This window comes from Herpailurus yagouaroundi, unplaced genomic scaffold (genome assembly GCF_014898765.1).
Source record: "Herpailurus yagouaroundi ecotype Mexico unplaced genomic scaffold, PumYag 141, whole genome shotgun sequence".
Classification (NCBI taxonomy): Eukaryota; Metazoa; Chordata; class Mammalia; order Carnivora; family Felidae; genus Herpailurus; species Herpailurus yagouaroundi.
This window is the reverse complement of record NW_024412396.1, coordinates 5,521,101-5,540,323: the sequence shown is the minus strand read 5'-3', so window position 1 is coordinate 5,540,323 and position 19,223 is coordinate 5,521,101.

The window sequence follows — 19,223 nt, the reverse complement described above, 5'->3', positions numbered from 1 at the left end:
AGTATTAATAAATTCACCACTTAGGTAACACAACCCTTAGAAGTATTTAACATTTGTATCTTAACATCAAGATTGTATGGAGTGGTTTTCTTGCGGGGTGGCGGGGGAATGTTTATGAACAATCAAATAGAGGATAGAGGCAATTATCAGGACTATTTGCATTCAAGTTACTTGTTCTATAAAAAACTATTTGGAAGGCTAAATTCTCAATTAGTTTCAATGAGATTTTCCCATTGCTTTGCCAGTAGAGAAAAAACCTTTGAGGTTGAACTTCCTCTGAAGTTTGACTTCATAAATTCTAGAAAATGTTACTTCTATATACACTACAAAGGCTTAATCTAAATTAGAGAACTTTATAAAATTCATTTTTATATTCAGACTCATGAAACATTTTACACATTCTAGCAGATAGCAAAATACAACTATTGTTCGTTGTCTTAAGAACACGCTTATAATTTCAAAGCTTTAAATAATCACTGTAGTTATTTCTGAACATAAGAATTCAGTGAAAATTTAATACCTTTTCTTAGGACTTTTTAAAAAAAGTTTTCTTGTAGTCTGTCCTATTTAGGAACTGCTTCATTTAAGATTAGTTAATTGAATAGCTTTAAAAACTATACTTAACATTTATTTCGCATCTCGATTTAATTTTATGCATTAACTTTTACTGGTTAGAATAGTTTTCTCTAGATATTAAAGATAATTAAAAGTTGGATAGGTGATTATAATGATGCCCTTTTTTTAACTTTCTGGAAAGAATAATGGATACTGGTGGATTCAGTCATCATCAGCATGCTAAAATAAATATCTTCTGCACAGCCATTGAATCTGTTAGGTATTAGTTTTCTTGTGGATTTTTTCATTGTGAACGAAGTCAGGTATTCTAAATACATAGCTCAGACAAAAATAGGGGGAAATAGTGAAAGAAGGCAAAGCACTGGAGAACCAGTCTTTTGAAGAGTGGCAGAATAATCAAATCAGAGACCTGAGCCAAGCAAGGACATCGCATTCTGAAGCCTTGACATTGCTGAGGCATACAGAGGTTGATGACAATATAAGATCATCTCTGTTGTGCATTTTCACATTTTGTGGGCTTGTTATATCTTTGGTATTATTTTCAAATTAATACTATATTGATAGGTCTCCTATAAGTGAAAAGCAAAGATAAACACTAATTAAATTACCAATGAAGTGGCATGTGAAATGTAATGATAATTGAAAAAACATGTTATTATATTGGTAGTACTGCCCCTATGTCTTTATTATATCAAATATTTACAGATTCACACCCACTTTTTGATTATTTTCTTTATTTTTTCATTCATACTTGCATCATGTTTTATCCTGACATGAAGAAATCATGGAGAAGAAGTACCTACACCAATTTTTAAACTTAAAGCACAGTATTATATTCAAGAGCACAAAGTTGATAATAAAAAATACAGATACAAAATCCCCATTTTTCTGAATAGTAAGTTATAATTCTCAATGGTGATTATATATTCTCTGCATATACTGTATATATACTGATTGTGATTTTGAATTGAGAGTACATTATTTTCACTAACAATATGAATGCCATCACTTGTCTGTGGTAAAATAGTAAGACTGGTGTAATTAATTAGCTTATCATGCCTCTATATCATTTCAAATGTTTAAGAAAAAGAAAGTTACAGTTAAAACATTTATTCATTATGGTATTTTCCTTATTAACACAAGCTCTATTGCCATTAATGATTAAGTATATTTAAAAGGTTGAGCTTCTAAAATTAAATACAAAGGTATCTACATTTTTTCTCTCAAATATTATTAGAAGTAGTTTAATAAATGATTTCCCAATATGTGGTGAGATTATAATAACTGATGTTTATATTATCTTCTGTAATATACATAATATACTTTTATTCTTTAATTCTCACAATATTGGAAGGTATAGGTATTAATTTTATCCCTGTATCCTAGAAAATTGAAGAATATAAACTGTTGAGTCTCGCTCCACTAAGACAAAATTAGTAAATTGAGGATTTATCCCATTATACTGAGAACATAAAGATTTCAAATTTATAAATTAAAATTATAAAGAAAGTTTATTAGAATATATTAAATAGTAACTAACACAAGTTGTGTTTTTGTTTCCAAAATGTTTAAATAGTTTGAAACTCAGAACCATAACTTTAATATAAAGCAAAACACACTAGTAAGCATGTTTCCATTTACATTGTATTTTTAGGGCTGTCACAGCACATGTTGCCTCTTTGGGATACTTTGAAAAGTGGAGAAATAACGCCATAAGCTTTTTGAGAACTAAAGCATTTTTATGGGAATAACACACTTAAGTAGTTGGAATGACATGGCAGAGATATATGGAATTACTTGGGATAAATGTGTATCTCTTTATCTGTCCAATGCATGATTACTTTTGTGGGCCTAGAGAAAATTCATATTATTTCATTTTGAGTGCTCACAAGATGCGATTTACTACAGGTTCAAAGCTATTTCTAAGTGCTATTGTTGGTCAGCTTTGTTCTTAGAAGTTAAAAAAGTTTTCTCACTTGGTGTATTTTTCAATTAAAAGATACAAGTTTTTTCAAACTATTGAAGAATGCACATGATATGCACATGCAAATACAAATGATGGAAAGTTTAATAATATTGACATGGGTAGTTTATCTTGTAAACCTGTGGGGAAGAAAGTAAATTAATAGTGTATATTCAGAATGTGTTTAAAATTTATTTAGAAAGTGTACATTTTAAAACCAAAAGAAAATTAATTCACATTAATATTAACTTAAATAAATAGTACCTATCTGGAAAAATAAATGACCTCATATGGAATTTATATCTCAATTTCTTTCAAGATTCATGAGAGTACTAATACTTTGTTTCTTGACAGTTCTGTTGGTGATCTAAATTTTCAAGTATTTATTTATAAGAAGCATTTTGTCATATTTTTAAAATTTATTATACTAAATTTATTTATTGTACTAAATTATAAAGATTATTGTTTAAAAATAATTATTAATATGTTCTTATAAATAAAAAGTTATGTTATAAAAAATTTAGAAATGACATTTATGAGTAAGATCTAAAGGAAATTTTTAAAAATTCTTCAATAATAATTCTCAGTCTGTCATTTGTTGTCCTTTATCTTTCTGAGATGCAGGAAAGTTAAAAATATATGGCAATATCCATATCTGGTATAACTTATCATTAATAGTTTATCATTTTTTCCCAGTCTCCTCGACAGTCAAATGCATTCTTTATATACTTCATCTTTCCTTATGTATTTATCAAAACAGTTGTGAGAATCCAATTAACTCTGTCATAGCCAACTTGATCATCACATTTAACAAATCCAGAGATACTTATTTCTTTGTAGGATAATTGCAACACTTAAAATTCTAAGTCCTAGAAATGCTGAACTATTTTAAAAGGATTATTTTGATATCACATTCCTTATACCAAGTGGGTTTTTTTTTTAATTTCTAAAAATTAGAATTAATGTTTCCTAACTTTTTCATCAAATGGTGCTGTTTTCCTGTTAGGAAGTAACCTTTGTATATTCACTATTAATAATATATTTATTTTCTTAGGTCTTCAAGAAAAGCAAAAGTATATAATCACTGAAAATGCTTCTTATAAACATTGTTTGCCTTACACTTTAGAGTGATAACCAAAATTTTAGGATTAGTGTGGCCATTCAGTCATAGGATAATTATTCTGTTCTCTCAAAATAATAATTATCAATCAATAGCATGTCCTACTAGGAAAATTACAACTATTTAAATCTCAAAACAATTATTGCCTGCACCTTGCTCTCCAAATGAAAAGACACATAAATCATTTTATTAGATCCTCCAATTTTTATTCTTCCCTAAAGCAGAATCTAGGCTGTAGGCAAAAAGTATAGTTTGTCTATCCTAATATGGATTGAAATCCATTCTCCAGAATAAATGATATCTAAAATGAAACATGGTTAAGAATTTAAGAATTATAGATATGATACTATAATCTCAAAATAAAAGCAATAAATGTCAGGGGTGCCTGGGTGGCTCAGTTAAGCTTCTGACTTCAGCCCAGGTCATGACCTCATGGTTCATAGGTTAGAACCCCTGTCTGGTTCTGTGCTGACAGCTCAGAGCCTAAAGCCTGTTCAGATTCTGTGTCTCCCTCTCTCTCTCTCTCTGCCTCTTCCCCACTTGTGTTCTCTCTCTCTCTCTTTCTCTCTCTCTCTCTCTCTCTCTCTCTCTCTCTCTCTCTCAAAAATAAATAAATAAACCTTTGGGAAAAAGACAAAAAGCAGTAGATGTCAGTGTGCTTATTTTCATTATTAGGAAAAATGTTTGTGACTCTTCTTAAGAAGTTAAGTTTTATTATCAGAAGTTTTAACTAAAGAACATCAACTAGACAATATAAATCCAAACAATGCATGATACAGAGGAAAAGGGCCTTAGAGTAGACAAATAGAGATTTAAATCTTAGTTGCACTTCTACTCTTACTGAACATTTTGTAGATGTCGATATCATATGTACAACATGGAGATCACAATTACCTCAGGATATAAAAATTAAATGAGATGTTTGTTTTAAATACCTAACTCTCAGTATGTAAATTAAACCTCAAGGAGATGAGATTTTCAATAAATATCAATTGCCTCTAAAAATAAAGGGAAATCAAAGGCTAGTAAATTTTGTGACTACACTTTATAAAATACATGAACATGAAGGAACCTAAGATAAAGACCTAAATTTGAAAACTTAGATCAAATGCCTACATACAATACAAACAAAAAGAGACATTAAATACTTTCTCATACCCATTTATTTGTTACCCTTCCATCTGGGTAATCCTATAAAGGTATTACAACAGATTTTTATTAAATTATTAAAAGAAATACTTATATTGACAAACAGCTACAATTTCCTAAATTAATCAGAGAGTAGAAAAAATGATTATATAAAGATGTGAATTTTTAATCTTGGCTTATTAATGAAATAAAATTAGAATTCTAATTACAGGTACAGGAGAATGTTTATGAACACTTAAGGAAAATACTTTTTAAATTAGTTTTCTTTGCCCATAAACTTCAATGAGCAAAATGAGAGAAAATGAACTCTTATAATATTCTAAAAGTTTATTACAGAAAAACTTACAATGGATAAAAAGACCTGATGAAATTAAATGAACACTGGCAATTAATGACTTTATTTGAGATAGTAGTTCATTGAACTGACAACTTTATCAGATTGTTTAAGTCTTATCTCATTTAAATCTTTCATAAACTTCTCTAAAATACTGCTGCTTTATCACATAAATAAAAGAATAAGTAATGAAGAATTAGAAGCTCATCAATAATTATACTATGTTGAACATTAACAAAATCTGACTAACATCTCAGCAAGTTTTTGTGTTTAGTGCTTAGTGTTTTACATTTCAAATAAATAATTTCCCTGTAAATTATTTTTAAATTTATTATTATTTTATATTTATAAAAGATAACACATAATAAAACAAAAAAAACACCACAGACTTTTATATTTAAAAGATTTAGTGCAAATGCATTATTTAAAGTAAAAAGAAATTTCATTTGTAAAATTGTTAAGGTAATAAGTATCTACTTCTAAGAAAGAATTCTTGAAAGCTAATCAAAGAATTCTAAGGTATGCCTCTCTTCCTTAGTTGAAGAATTGTAAGAAAGCAGATAAAAACCATGGTATTAAAAGATTGTAAATGGTCAAAGGTAAGTTATACAATAAGGAAAATGAGAGGAATTTTTGTCAGTCTTTGTGGGGTACATTTTGTGGAATAATTTTATCCATACTGCATTCCACAGAGTGTATTTACTCTTTACATAGACAATTTAAGGTCTTAATAAGTCAGCAGATTCCCACACTTTTACAAGATTATAACTTACCCTAAAGTTAACAAAGTGCTTTGACATTGCATCAATTTTATTTTTTTTCTTTAAAATAACTCCTTGAAAATGGCAGAACCAGTATCAAATTTAATATTCTTTCCTTAAGCTATGAAACTGATTTACCCAATTTCAATAATGGGGAGAAAGGCACAGCAGACATAACTGTTTATTCTTTGTGAGTATTTTAACATACACTACGTATTCAAAGTAGCTCTTGGGCAGTTAAAAATCCCTATTAGAATTTAAAAGTTCTGGTCAGGTTTCCTCACCAGTGTAAAAACAGAAAGTGAAGGGTAATTTGAACAATCCCACAGGAAAAAATGGCACTTCAATTAGTATTAAGTGAGCTTATAAATCCTCAAAATACCCGTCATTTCAGTCATAGCTACTGGTTGTGGGATATTTAAAACTCTAATGACAAAAATATTTTTAAAACACTCATTACCCCATCTAATTTGAACAATCAATACCTTTGCTGAAATTGGCTCTTAAGTTTAGTTTCCAAATTTGGGTAAGAAGTAATCATCATTATGCATATGATTTGGTATACAGGCAAAGACTTAAAATATGGTTCAATGTTTGTTTGTTTGTTTGTTTCTGCTAAAATGTGTTTAGTTTATTACAGACATAATATGTTACTAGTTTGGTAGAAATCTGATTACAAAATTTATATGATCTAAAGATGTTTTTGAAAAGCATACAAAATGGAAACTCAAGGACACAAAATTGCTTTTCCACTCTGGGCAAGAGTTATTCACTGTAAAGCATGTATCAAACACTATATAGAGGTTAGCCAAAATGATATTCAGCATAACATAGTACATAAGAGCCTAGCTCTCCAGGGTAGAAGGAAAGTCTATTTGCTGTCATTAAAATGTTTCCTAAGACCCAACTGTAATTGGAAAAGAAACAAACATTAGGAACATGAGGAAGGGAGAAAACATATCTACAAACATAAACAAGGCATTGTTAATATCTCTTGACATTTGAAAACAAGATTTTTATAAGCAAATAGTTTTTTATTCTCATTAAATTGAAATATTGGCAAGTAATCTCAGAGAATTTTACTTGCTATGATCTTTAAAGCATTAAATTGAATATTATGATAAATATTCAAAATGCACTGTTTTTCAAACGGTAAGAAAAGGTCTCTGAATAAAAATAAGTCTATGGGTATACAGTTAATAGGGAAAAAAGGAAATGAATTATTCTCAAATTAAACTATGAAGCCTAGTTTATTTAAGCTTATTACTATTTCTGGTGTGTAATAAGCAACAGTAATCATCTTAATCATTTTTGGTGGGTGATTATATTCATTAAGAAGATAGAAAAAGAAAATGAATATTCTATAACCTAGATATATAAAAATCACTTTAAAATTATTTCCTAATGGCATGAATGTAATATAGTGACCATCTCTTATTATCATTGCCAACAAAGATAGTTCTGAAACATAATGTAGTTTCAAAAGTAATTTATATAACAATATGGAATTCTAAACAGTCTACAATAAGTGCAGTAAAAACGAATTACAGATAGTGACCCTGAGTAAAGGATTATCATATACCAAATATTTTTAAGAGCTAACTCTAAAGAGAAAACATATTTTTTAACTCAGTGAGATTTCAATCATGCTTTTAAAAGGAGGAGGTGATTTTGAAGGAATTGCTTTATTTGTGATTCAGAACGCTTTTCCGTCTCAGTCTTTGGGTATTCAAGCTGGAAATTCTCAATGTAAAGTTTAGAAACACTCTTTGATTCATGAAAAATACATTTTTTACTTCTGAGGCTTAAGAGGATAACAGCATTTCAATCCAAAGACCTATGTTTACTGAACTAATTAGGAATTTTTTTTTAATTTTCATTTATTAAATATATTAAAATTATGTCAAGTTGGTTACTACATAATATAAGAAAACATCTTTTATTATGTTAATAAAACAGAAAAGCCATACCATAGAAATGTACATGAAAAGAATGATCCAACTTTATTTTTCTTGCTGTCAGTTTTCTCTGACTTCTCTGTGTGAAAAATGATGTGAACATTCACTAGGGAAAATTGCATATACATGAACAATATGAAGTATGGGCCTGGCATATTGAGAGAAACAGCCACTCCACACCAAGGGCGAGAAGACCTGAAGATGATCTTCTGGATACATGCAACAAAGCTGAAGATAACAATGCTACTTTGCATTTGCATTTTACCCCACAGAGTGCCACTATCTCATTATACTCCGTTAAAGTAGCAGAATTCATTCAAATTCAACAGTACGAAAATTTAAAACATATCCCACATTGTAGATTTTCTAAAGTATCAAACAAAAAAATTCTACTTTCAAAATCTATCCCCTAAGTTGGATTCCTTCAAACGTACATACTGCTATTAATTTTACACTGGTTTTAGAAAAACCTTTATAGGAAAACCTTCAAACAAGAAACGAATGAAATTTTCTTTTGTTTATAATATGGCTTGACTTGAGTAATATTGAACTTAAAATATCAGAGGGACAAAATTAACATTTAGGGATGCTTTGCCTCTTGTCTTAGTATAACGATCAAAGAAAGTATCTGAAAAATAAACATAAATAATCCCATATTGCACACCCTTCCCCCCGACATTTAAGCCTAGAATGGGTTGTATACTGATGAAATTCAAGGGGTAATAGGTAAGCTTGTTTTACTTTTATCATTCCAAAATTTTGAACAAAGAATATTTTTTTGACCTCTTCACAAATTTCGTTTCTAAATTGATAAAGTTATTTCAGGTTCTACATATTTGGAATTTTTGTGTCCTGGCTTTCAGCATAACCAAGAAAGATAATAATAAAAGCTAAGAGAAAACTGATTTTACCACTTTTATCTTTTATAAAATGTCATAAATTTTATGTTGTTCGACTTTGAAATAAAAAGGAAAAACAAAAATTACTTTGTATACATTCTTAATGTGAATATCAACTAATTTAAAAAACACTGATTCCTATAAATACCCTTACATTGTAGTGTACAGTATCACTCAAGAGTAATTTTCTTTGTATTTCTCTTAAAGACAAAAAAACCTAATTTTAAATATAAATATATTTACCTAAAGTTCTGACAACATGTATGCTGAATACCTGACAATTAAGGCCAAATCTTTGAGCGTCCATTAACTTTTAGTGTGCATGAAGAATATGACACATTATTCAGCAACATTGGCAATAATAATATTTAAATGTGCAATGTGTTAATATTTTAACCTGTTTGGTACCTACTTAGATTAGCAGCTCTCAAAAATAATCCCGAATCTGAGAAGGTAAGTTAAAGTGTGCTTGGATTACACTCTTTATGTCCTAAACCATTGTTCATTACAGAGGCCTGACTTTCAAGCAATATCCACCATTGACATAATAAAATTTTAAAAGGCCAATTGATGTTATATGTTCCACATAGCTCAATTGGGAAATTAAGACGTAGAAAGTGGGAAACGGGCTGTGTAGCACCCACTCTACAATCTTTTAGTATATCTCTTTAAGACTTTTTCCTTTTTGCATTAAACAAGCTCACATTTGGGGGCATTGCAGCTGACTCAGAGACATATGATTGGTTGAAACCCGGCTCTACCCTTTTTTTCCTACTTTGGTCTTAAATGTTTTTCTTGCTGAATGATATGGTAAAGCATGGTAGGATAAAGTTTCCTGGTTAAATTTAAAGCAACTGACTGCTAATAAAATTTATACTTAAAAGCTTTCTACAAGCACTTATTTTGGGGGAGGAGACACTGGAGTTGGCTTATTGCTAGTAGCTTGTAAAATGACTATATAAAATTAAATAATGCCACAAAATACAAAACTGCCCTGTGTAGACATGGTTCAAAGTCCACATTATGCCCAAACACACATGGAGGCTCTCTTCCTAAGCATGCAGATGATCAAATCTCTTATAAACTATGTGAATATAATTGTGATATTCATTTTCATATATTTCTCAACAACATCATCATTCTTTAGATGTGAAAATAAACATGAGAAATGACTGAGTCAAACACTACTTGATGGCAGCATCAAACCAACACACATCTATGATGGTAAGTTTTTACACTAATGTTATTAAAACACACGGGTCATCAAAGCCCAACACTGAAAATCTCCGACCAGACCACACAATTATGATTCTATAAATTATGTAGGCAGCCACATTCAGATTCACAAAAAAAACCCTAAGGAAACATAAAATCACCTACACCCATGTATTATTCCCTAAGTTACCTTCAAGCCACAATCCAACATAACAATTAAGTATCAAGTTGAAATCCTCATACCAAATAAAAATGGACATATATTTAGTTTGTGAAACAAGGACCTACATATTTTTTATATTAAATACTCTCTTCCAACTTTGAAAAAAACTTGGGGTTCAAGAAATACCCCTTAGTTCCCCGAAAAGGAACCTGAGAAATTTCAAGAAGATAAGAAGTTGCATTTTAAAAGTCTCATATATTTACAATCCTTTCAAAAAAAAAAAAAAGATAGATACAAAACTAAATAAGATAAAAATTGGCACCAAATAAGATTCTTTTTTTTCCTTTAGCATATAGTCTCTTGTTAAAAACAAGGAGAAGTTTAGAGTAGGTTAATGATAATAAAAGCAGCAGTCATTTTGTCACACAAAAATATAGGGCATTTACATTTGTTGAGTAAGAGTCTCCCCATTGCCACATATGGAAGTCCATTATTCACTCAAGAATTTATTGAGTGTCTATGTGCCTCTTTATAAGGCACAACAGATTCTAGGTGGAACAAGACAGATAAGGTACCTGCCTAATAGAGCTAACATTCCAGTGGGGAAGGAAAAAAAGTAAACCATGAAGTTAATAAAACACAGTAAAGGAAGAGAAAATCACATGGGAAAGTGGTAGAAAGGGGTAACTTTAGACAAAGGAGTTAGAGAAGCCCAGTTAAAGAAGGCAAGACCTCTTTTATGAGGTCTGTCTTATGAGTTAGAAAGGGCCAGAGGAAGTTAAATCATTCCCTATCTTTAAATGAACACAGAAATTCATAGCAGAGACTGGTTATATTATCTATGATTTTCATTCTTTAATTCAATAAACTTTATGTGCTTGCCATATGCTTGGAATTGGGATAAGTCTTGGTTTATTAAAATGAAAAAGAAATAAATCTTGTCCTGACTTTGGAGGAAACATAAAAGGAGACCAAAGATTAGAGTACATTATAACACTTGATATAATAAAAGTTTCTGATAGTTTCATTACAAAACACATAGGAAGACACAAAAGGAAATGACACCAGTAGGTGGAGAAGTGACCAGGTAAAGTAGGCTTTATTTTATTTTATTTTATTTTGTTTTATTTTATTTTATTTTATTTTATTTTATTTTATTTTATTATTTTATTTTATTTTATTTTATTTTATTTTATTTTTATTTTATTTGTTGCAGATTAGTTAGTGATCACATAGGAAAACACATGACAGAATTGTGACTGGAAATCAGGTTTTCTGTTCCTCAGCCAAGTTCCTCAGCTAAGCTTGCTTCTTAGTAATCCATTCCACATCCATAAATCTAATTGGGGAAAAGTTCATGTTGATATAAAGCTTCTATAAAAAGGAGCTGTTTTTAGCACTCATTAAGGCATATTACAATCCAGAAATGACTGAAAAAGAATCTGAAAAGAAAAATTTAATGTTCTTATGTTCAGAGAACATAATTGAAAAAGAAAATTTTCCTGTACATTAATATATAAGCTACTGCATTAAGATATTTCCACAATAAGACTTACAGTGATACAAACTGAGCTGTACTCTGTTCTGATATTCTTTAGATATTAATGAATATTATTATCTAGGTACACTTTGGGAAGATTAATTGCATTTTCCAAAGCTAGACAGAGTGGGGAGTAGGAGTGGCTTTTACACATGGATGCGGATAGTAACAATTTAAATCATCTATGTTTTCAAAAAGAAATATCCTACTTTCAAAAGCCAATAATACTATCAAGTATCAGTCACAAGACTGTAAAGAAACACAGAGGCAGGGCTCACATCTTGTGAGAATGTGCAGTAGGCAGAGGCCTTTGGGTATGAATTAAAGAATCAATGGTCCACTGATCCAAAATACCTTTTTCTCCTTATTCTCTGCCATAACCTTCCATATAACACATTCTTGAGTAGGTTAAAATGCCATCAAAGGTCTCTGTTAACAAAGTAAGTTTACTGGAAAAGGTGTTTTAAGTCATTTAATCATTATGGGAATTAATTTATTCTATTGACCCTCACGAAGGCAAAGAAATGAATAAATAGAATCTGAAGAAGAATTTAAACAAGAGAAGGGACCAAGAAGTAAATAAGCACACTACTGCCAAAACAAAGATCGTGCAGAAGTTTACACAATGTTGGGGCAGGCAATATCTGATTGGGGATGTGTGAGGATGAATGCCACCAGAGAAATAGCAGTGAAAGAAACATTGGAGAAGCAGCAGTACCGTACACCTTCTTCATGGGATGCCTATTCATGTACTTCTTGAGTGCTCTATTCTTAACTTCATTTCCTTCTTTCAAATCCTTCCCTCATCTGCTCTTCTCCCACTCTCTCTACTTTCTGTTTACCATATTTCTGTTCTATCTCTTTTCATTCTCTCCAATCAAGAATGTTGCCAGTGAAAAGATCCAACCCCAAGTGTGTGCTCTGTATCAGAACTCAGCTTAACCTGATGCCTGGCAAAGAGGAGGATAATGCTGGTGGTCAGAACCTAGGTAAAAATGAAATCACCTGTGATGAATGTTCTCCTCGTTTCTCAGTAATATATCTGGCCTCATACAAGAGGCCTTCACAGTTGGGAGGGAGAAAGAAACTGTTAATCAATGACTATATAATTTATTGTCCATGGTGGGCCACAAGTCAAACGGTGAGCTATGAATAATTAGCAGTGTTATAAAGCACATAACCTGGGTTTCCCTGCAAACTGGAACATCCATTACATGGTCACACTAGCCAGTGGCCACCAAGAATCAGCTTTGAGTCACACTCATGGGTGACAAAAGAGACAACCACTCTCGTCACCAAACTGAAGGCCTGAAATATAAAACAGAACACTCAGACAAACGTTCACCTTCTCTTTATTGTGGTAACAAGAGTTTGCCTTTCTGAAACAGTGTTTCATAACAGAATAAAGATTTGAACAAGTAAATCTTAAAAACACCAGTATGAAATATATCTACTTCATCAGAACATCTCCAAATGTGGAAGCTGTCGCATTCTGGGTTTTTTAGATGGTGTTTATTGTTTTTATAAATAAGTCCTAAATGAAGGAACACCCTTCCAGCATACATTTGGCTTAAGTGACAGTGAATATTCATATTTGGGAATAGAAGGAATTTACATCAAAATTCTACCATGTTCCATTTTCCTGCATTCCTATTGTCTTTGGAACAATTGATGAGGGAAAACCCAATCAAAAATATATTCCTACCCCACTGAGTGAGTGTGATGGTGAGACATGCCTAAGGAATTTAATCACAGTGAGAAGCCTGCACACAGCTTCTAGAATCTAGACTACATTTTCAGCACATGTGGGACCAATGGCTCCAGTTGCCTTCTTGAACTACCTCATGTCCAGCAGTGGTGCACCCAGTCTCTCTTCTAGCACTTACCTGTGGAACATCTTGTGAGTAAACAGCCTTTCTTGTTTTGTCCTACTGCCCTCACCCACACTTATTTATTTTGTCTTTCAATAACATATGTTTTTTTTTTTTTAAAAACTCATCAGCATAGAAATTTCCCAAGAGATTCTTCATCAAAATTGGCTAATAATTCAGGATTAAAAGTCCTAGTTAGGAAAGGTAAACAGACTGAGCTTGCAGAAGAGATGGTTGGCAATAACTTGGTAACTTTAGAAGGCCAAGGCAGGTGAGTTACTAAGCAATTGTGTTATATTTCTCTTAGAATGGAACAAATTGGAATAGTATTAAATTTTAAAAAGAAGCTACCTGGTCAAGGAAATAGATTCACTGTCAGAAATACACAGTACTATATTTTATCATAAATGACTTCTTGTGGAATATTTTAAGAAAATAGCAGTCATATTTTCTTCTGAGTTATCCTAAGGACACATTTTCCATGGCAGAAAAATAGTGTAGTGGCTTTCTAAATTTTATTCTCAAGTAGATATTCTGGCACCCTAATAAGTTTTCGAAGTCTCCTCATACTGAATTTAACACAAAATTAACAAATTAAAGTATCTACAAGAAGTCACTTCAAACAAGTTTTCTTCTAGAGGATTATTTCCAACCATCGGTCTATAAGTCAACAAAATCTAGTGAGCAAATACATGTAGCAATATATCTCCTTAAAGACAGCATTCATGTCTCTGCTGAGTCTTGCACGTAATTACTATTCTATTAACATTTAATGAATAAAGTGTTGAGAAGTGCAAAGATGTATCTAGAAGGGAGAAAACAGAATATTCATCATAGGAGAGATTAGAATCCACTGTGCATTTTATCATCTTGGACTAAGTTTATACACATGAGGATATTTTACAGTTGACATTTCTTGCCAGCTAACACCTCTTATAATAATTCATTTGTATTCACAACAAATCCTCTACTTAAAGCACAAATAATCCTGGAATCAGGTTTATTTGTTTATGATTGTGGTTTCCTACAGAAATCAGAGTTAAAAGAGGTTTTTTAGTTTTCTAATTATATCATCTTAAAAATCCTTGGCAAACACCATGGAAAAATTCAGGCTCATTATTCTAGTATTGCTAATAAGTTCAGTATACTCTTTCTGTGTCCCATCAAGGTTTTCCTGGTCCTTAAATTATCATTCTTTTATTAAGGAATTCTTTTTAGTTAGGAAAGTAATGTAATGATATGGATCCATAAAATTTTAGAGTTAGAAAAGAACCTTTTAAAACATATTATTTGGGGCGCCTGGGTGGCGCAGTCGGTTAAGCGTCCGACTTCAGCCAGGTCACGATCTCGCGGTCCGTGAGTTCGAGCCCCGCGTCAGGCTCTGGGCTGATGGCTCGGAGCCTGGAGCCTGTTTCCGATTCTGTGTCTCCCTCTCTCTCTGCCCCTCCCCCGTTCATGCTCTGTCTCTCTCTGTCCCAAAAATAAATAAAAAAAAATGTTGAAAAAAAAATTTAAAAAAAAAAACATATTATTTAAAGAACATATGTCAAAGGAGCCAATGACTTTGCAGATGAGAAAACTGATAACAGGTTGAGATAAAATAATTTACCCAAGGTTACATGGCTTGTTCTAGAAGTAGACAAATGGCAGATGTCCTTTAGAATGGGGGCTGATACATATTCTGGGGGTTCTTCCTACCATACTACTTTGTCCACACTTTACTTTCAATATCCATTATGTGGCTTGGCTCACAGAACTAAGAAAAAACTTCAGAACAGCCCCATCTTAAATGTTACTGGAAGTCATCTACGTTTTGATTTATCTTAAAATGAGAGATAATATGTACAATTAACTGCCTTTCAGAGATATTACTAAAATAAGTGAGGAAGGATTAGAAACATTTAATCCGTGCTAGTTGTAATGAGGCCAGGGAGACAAAACAACAGCCAACCCAATGTTGTGTAATATACTATATTATATTTTTAACATACTATATTTCTCTTTACATTGTGTTTAGGAAGATAACATTTCCTTGAAACTGATAGTAATAGAGCCAAAGAAGCCAAGCAGCAATTGAGCTGTTGCTATAAACATTCAAAGAATGGCCAAGATGTGCACAACACAGATTTTCAAAACAGTGAATAAGCTGCTTTTGAATGTGCTTTTCCATGAACTCCAAGGCACTGACATTGTGAGTAGTAACTACAGGTACCTGTTTGACCTATGCACAAAAAAAAGATCAGATTCAGGTATTTGTAGGGAACTCCTTAGCGTTTAAATCTAACTTACTGGTTGAGCAAATGTGATTGATTTCTTGTCAGCCTAATGAAGTATAAGCTTTCATTTTCCTTATTCATTAGCTTATGTAAACTCCTGCCAAGGACCACTTATAGGCTTTACTTTGCTAACACATGAAACTAAGAGGTCTCCTGATGCTTTTTTGCTTCCCTAGAGAGATTCCACTTCTTGGTATTATAGTTCATTACCTCTTCAATCATACTGTCTTGTCTAAAATTCATGGTACACATTGCAGGATCCAAGTTTTGGTGCAGACTTCATATATATGTGTGTATATAAATACACACACACAGACACATACACACACACACACACATATCTATTCCATATACATATATATGTATGTGTATGGAATCATACATAAAAATTGTTTGCCGGGGAATCATACATAAAAATTATGTGTTCAAACTCCTTTTACAGTAATTGAATTTCAAACCAAAGTCTAGATTTTAGATAAATCTTCACTCCCCGCCTCCTTAAAATTACAAGGCCCTTGATAACAAGTTTCTTCCCTCAAAATCTTAATTCCTGAATCTCCTCAATCTTATTTAGAATTAAATTATAATTAAACCTACTAGAATGCCCTGAATGATTTTTTTCTTTTTCTTCATCAGTTGAATCCCTTAGATCCTGAATTTAATTATTAAGTAATTTTATTCTTACAAACATGAGTAACTGACCATGTGTTGTAGGAACTATTTTTTTTTTTTTTGTCATCTCATAAATAAAGAAAAGACATGCAAACCTCAATGTGGATAACAACTAACTTATCTGGTTGTTTGTTTGGAAATCTTTGGTTACCACAGTATTTCAATCAATAGGAAACTCCCTCTTCTCACTATATACACATTATCAGGATTTCACATCTCAGACAAGAAGTAGAAGCTCAAAGAGAATGGAGTGCCTGGGTGTCTCAATAGTTTAAGGGTCTGACTTCAGCTCAGGTCATGATCTCACCGTTCGTGAGTTCCATCCCCATGTCAGGCTCTGTGCTGACAGCTCAGAGCCTGGACCTACTTCAGGTTCTGTGTCTCCCTCTCTCTCTGCCCCTCCCCTGCTCATGCTCTGTCTGTCTGTCTCTCAAAAATAAATAAACATTAAAAAAAAAAGAAGACGATGAAGCTTACAGAGCAGCAACACTCATTATGAGTTAATCCTCTCCCAACCTTGAGCCTCTCAGTTTTGTCTGGTTGAGATCTATTACAAAAAATGAAATGTATAAGAAAATGTATTTTTTAATCCCCTTTCTCAGCACAATGGATTTCTTATTCACAATACATCATGAATATATTAACACCATCCCAAAAGAAGCTAAAAGATGCTTCACAAAATAAGACTTTGATAGTGTAATCAAATTAATATCATATACTTTCTTCTCATGCATTAAAGACCTGGGACCAATGCCCTGTGGACCTTGGGATCTTTTTATGAGGAAATATAGATATATTTTTCTATGGCTAAGTAGAAACTCATGGAAGAGTATATATTCTGATAATTACAATCTAGAAAAAAAATAGGTTAAGAATCTGATAGAAAAACATGACTGATAAATCCTAATGATTAAGGGACCCTAACGATAGTTACAGTATGTATGAGACCTTATGAGGTAAATCATATAAAAAGCAATTACACGTCCCTTTGAAATGACCTTTTACGTCACCAACTTTTGAGCCTCCTCAGGTAGGATACATTTTCTCATTCGTATTTCACAATCCCAGAAATAACACTGGTCCTGACATAAAGCCAGTGCTTAAATTACTAAATTGAACAATCGAATGAATGAATGAATAAATGAATGAATGAATGAATGAATGAGTGAATGAATGAATGAATGAATGAATAAAACTTACTGAGGTTTTAAAAAAGAATAAAAGAATTTCACAGAATCTAGCCAGATGGCTAATTGGTCTGACAGCAGCAGCAGTAATTTTGTTCTACGGCCAAGAGCATGCATGGAGGATAAACAAGTATGTTTAGAAATAAAAGAGATGGAAACCTGAAAACACAAGTTTAAAGGCATTTAAGCCAACTATATCATCTCAAAAGAGAAATTATATATTCAGACTCACACTAACTTCATGAGAATCTTCCAGGGTGGGGGAGGAAACAGATCCAAGTTTCAGAATTCATGCTGGGGTAACAGAACCCGAACACAAACTACAATGGGACAACAGACTTTTTCCCCCAGCCCTATATGTGGCTTGTAAAAGGCAAGTCACCCAAAATGAGAAAGTAATTTGTTTGAAAATAAAGTTTAACTGCAGTTCTAAACTCCAGTTAGTGGTTGTACTTGATTATATAACCTTTCAGGAAAGTAAATTGTATTGTTTGCAAAATGTTTAGCATTCTCCAAGCAACATAATAAACAATGAGTAAAAAAAAAAAAATAGATGTTGACAAGTAAATGTTAAATCTTACACCATGTAACATCTCAATAATTGTACATTTTGACGGGAGCAGCAGTAAACACAGTCCATCTGTCACATTCTGCTTAATCTATTCACAGAATGGAAGCCTCTGTGAAAACCGACTTTCCTCTCAAAGCTGTCACAGGGAAATTGGGCATATATTCTTGCTCCAACTCAGCCACTGACCACATGACAGTCATCAAGTTATTTAACTTCTCTGGGCTTTAAATGCTGGCCTTTATAAAATGAGAGTCTAAATGATTTCTAAGATGCCTTCCAGCTCTAGACAGGATTTTATGTTTTAATCATAGAAATTAACTAAAGGCCATAATGCTTACCTACAGATTTATATAGAGTTACCAAAAATGACCAGCCTTTTCTCTTCATTTTAGATTTTACCATGTACATTTGTCATTAATTCATCTGTGGTCCACATTTACCATTGAGCCATTCACATCTCTTTCTGGCTTTCCAGGCTTAGATGAAGTAGACTATCATTTGTCTATTTCACCCTTAAATTTCCCCCTCCTTCCTTGATTCCCAGCCTAGTTTCCCCAGGGGAAGTAAAAAGAGTTGGAATATACTGAATTCCTACTAGCAAACTTTTATTAACTTTGCCCTAATATTTATCAGGGCTTCTGCCTATAGGGCCATTGTTGCTTTTAGTAATAGCATGTCCCAGAGATATAAACAATTGAGAATTTCTATGAGAGAGGCTATAACTGTTATAATTCTGCTTCATGATATTGACTTCAAAGTGGTGAGCATTATCATCGTCATAGATACCATCATCACTGCCATCACTGTGATCATTACTCTCTTCAAATCCCACTTTATCTCAATGATGTCTAAGAAGATATTGTGCAGTTTAGGCAAAAGCCAGGGATCTTTTCTAACATCATTCCTTTCTTGGGAACCAACTGCCTTCTGAAAACAAGTGGGAAATTGAATGATCATTTGCCTTTGGT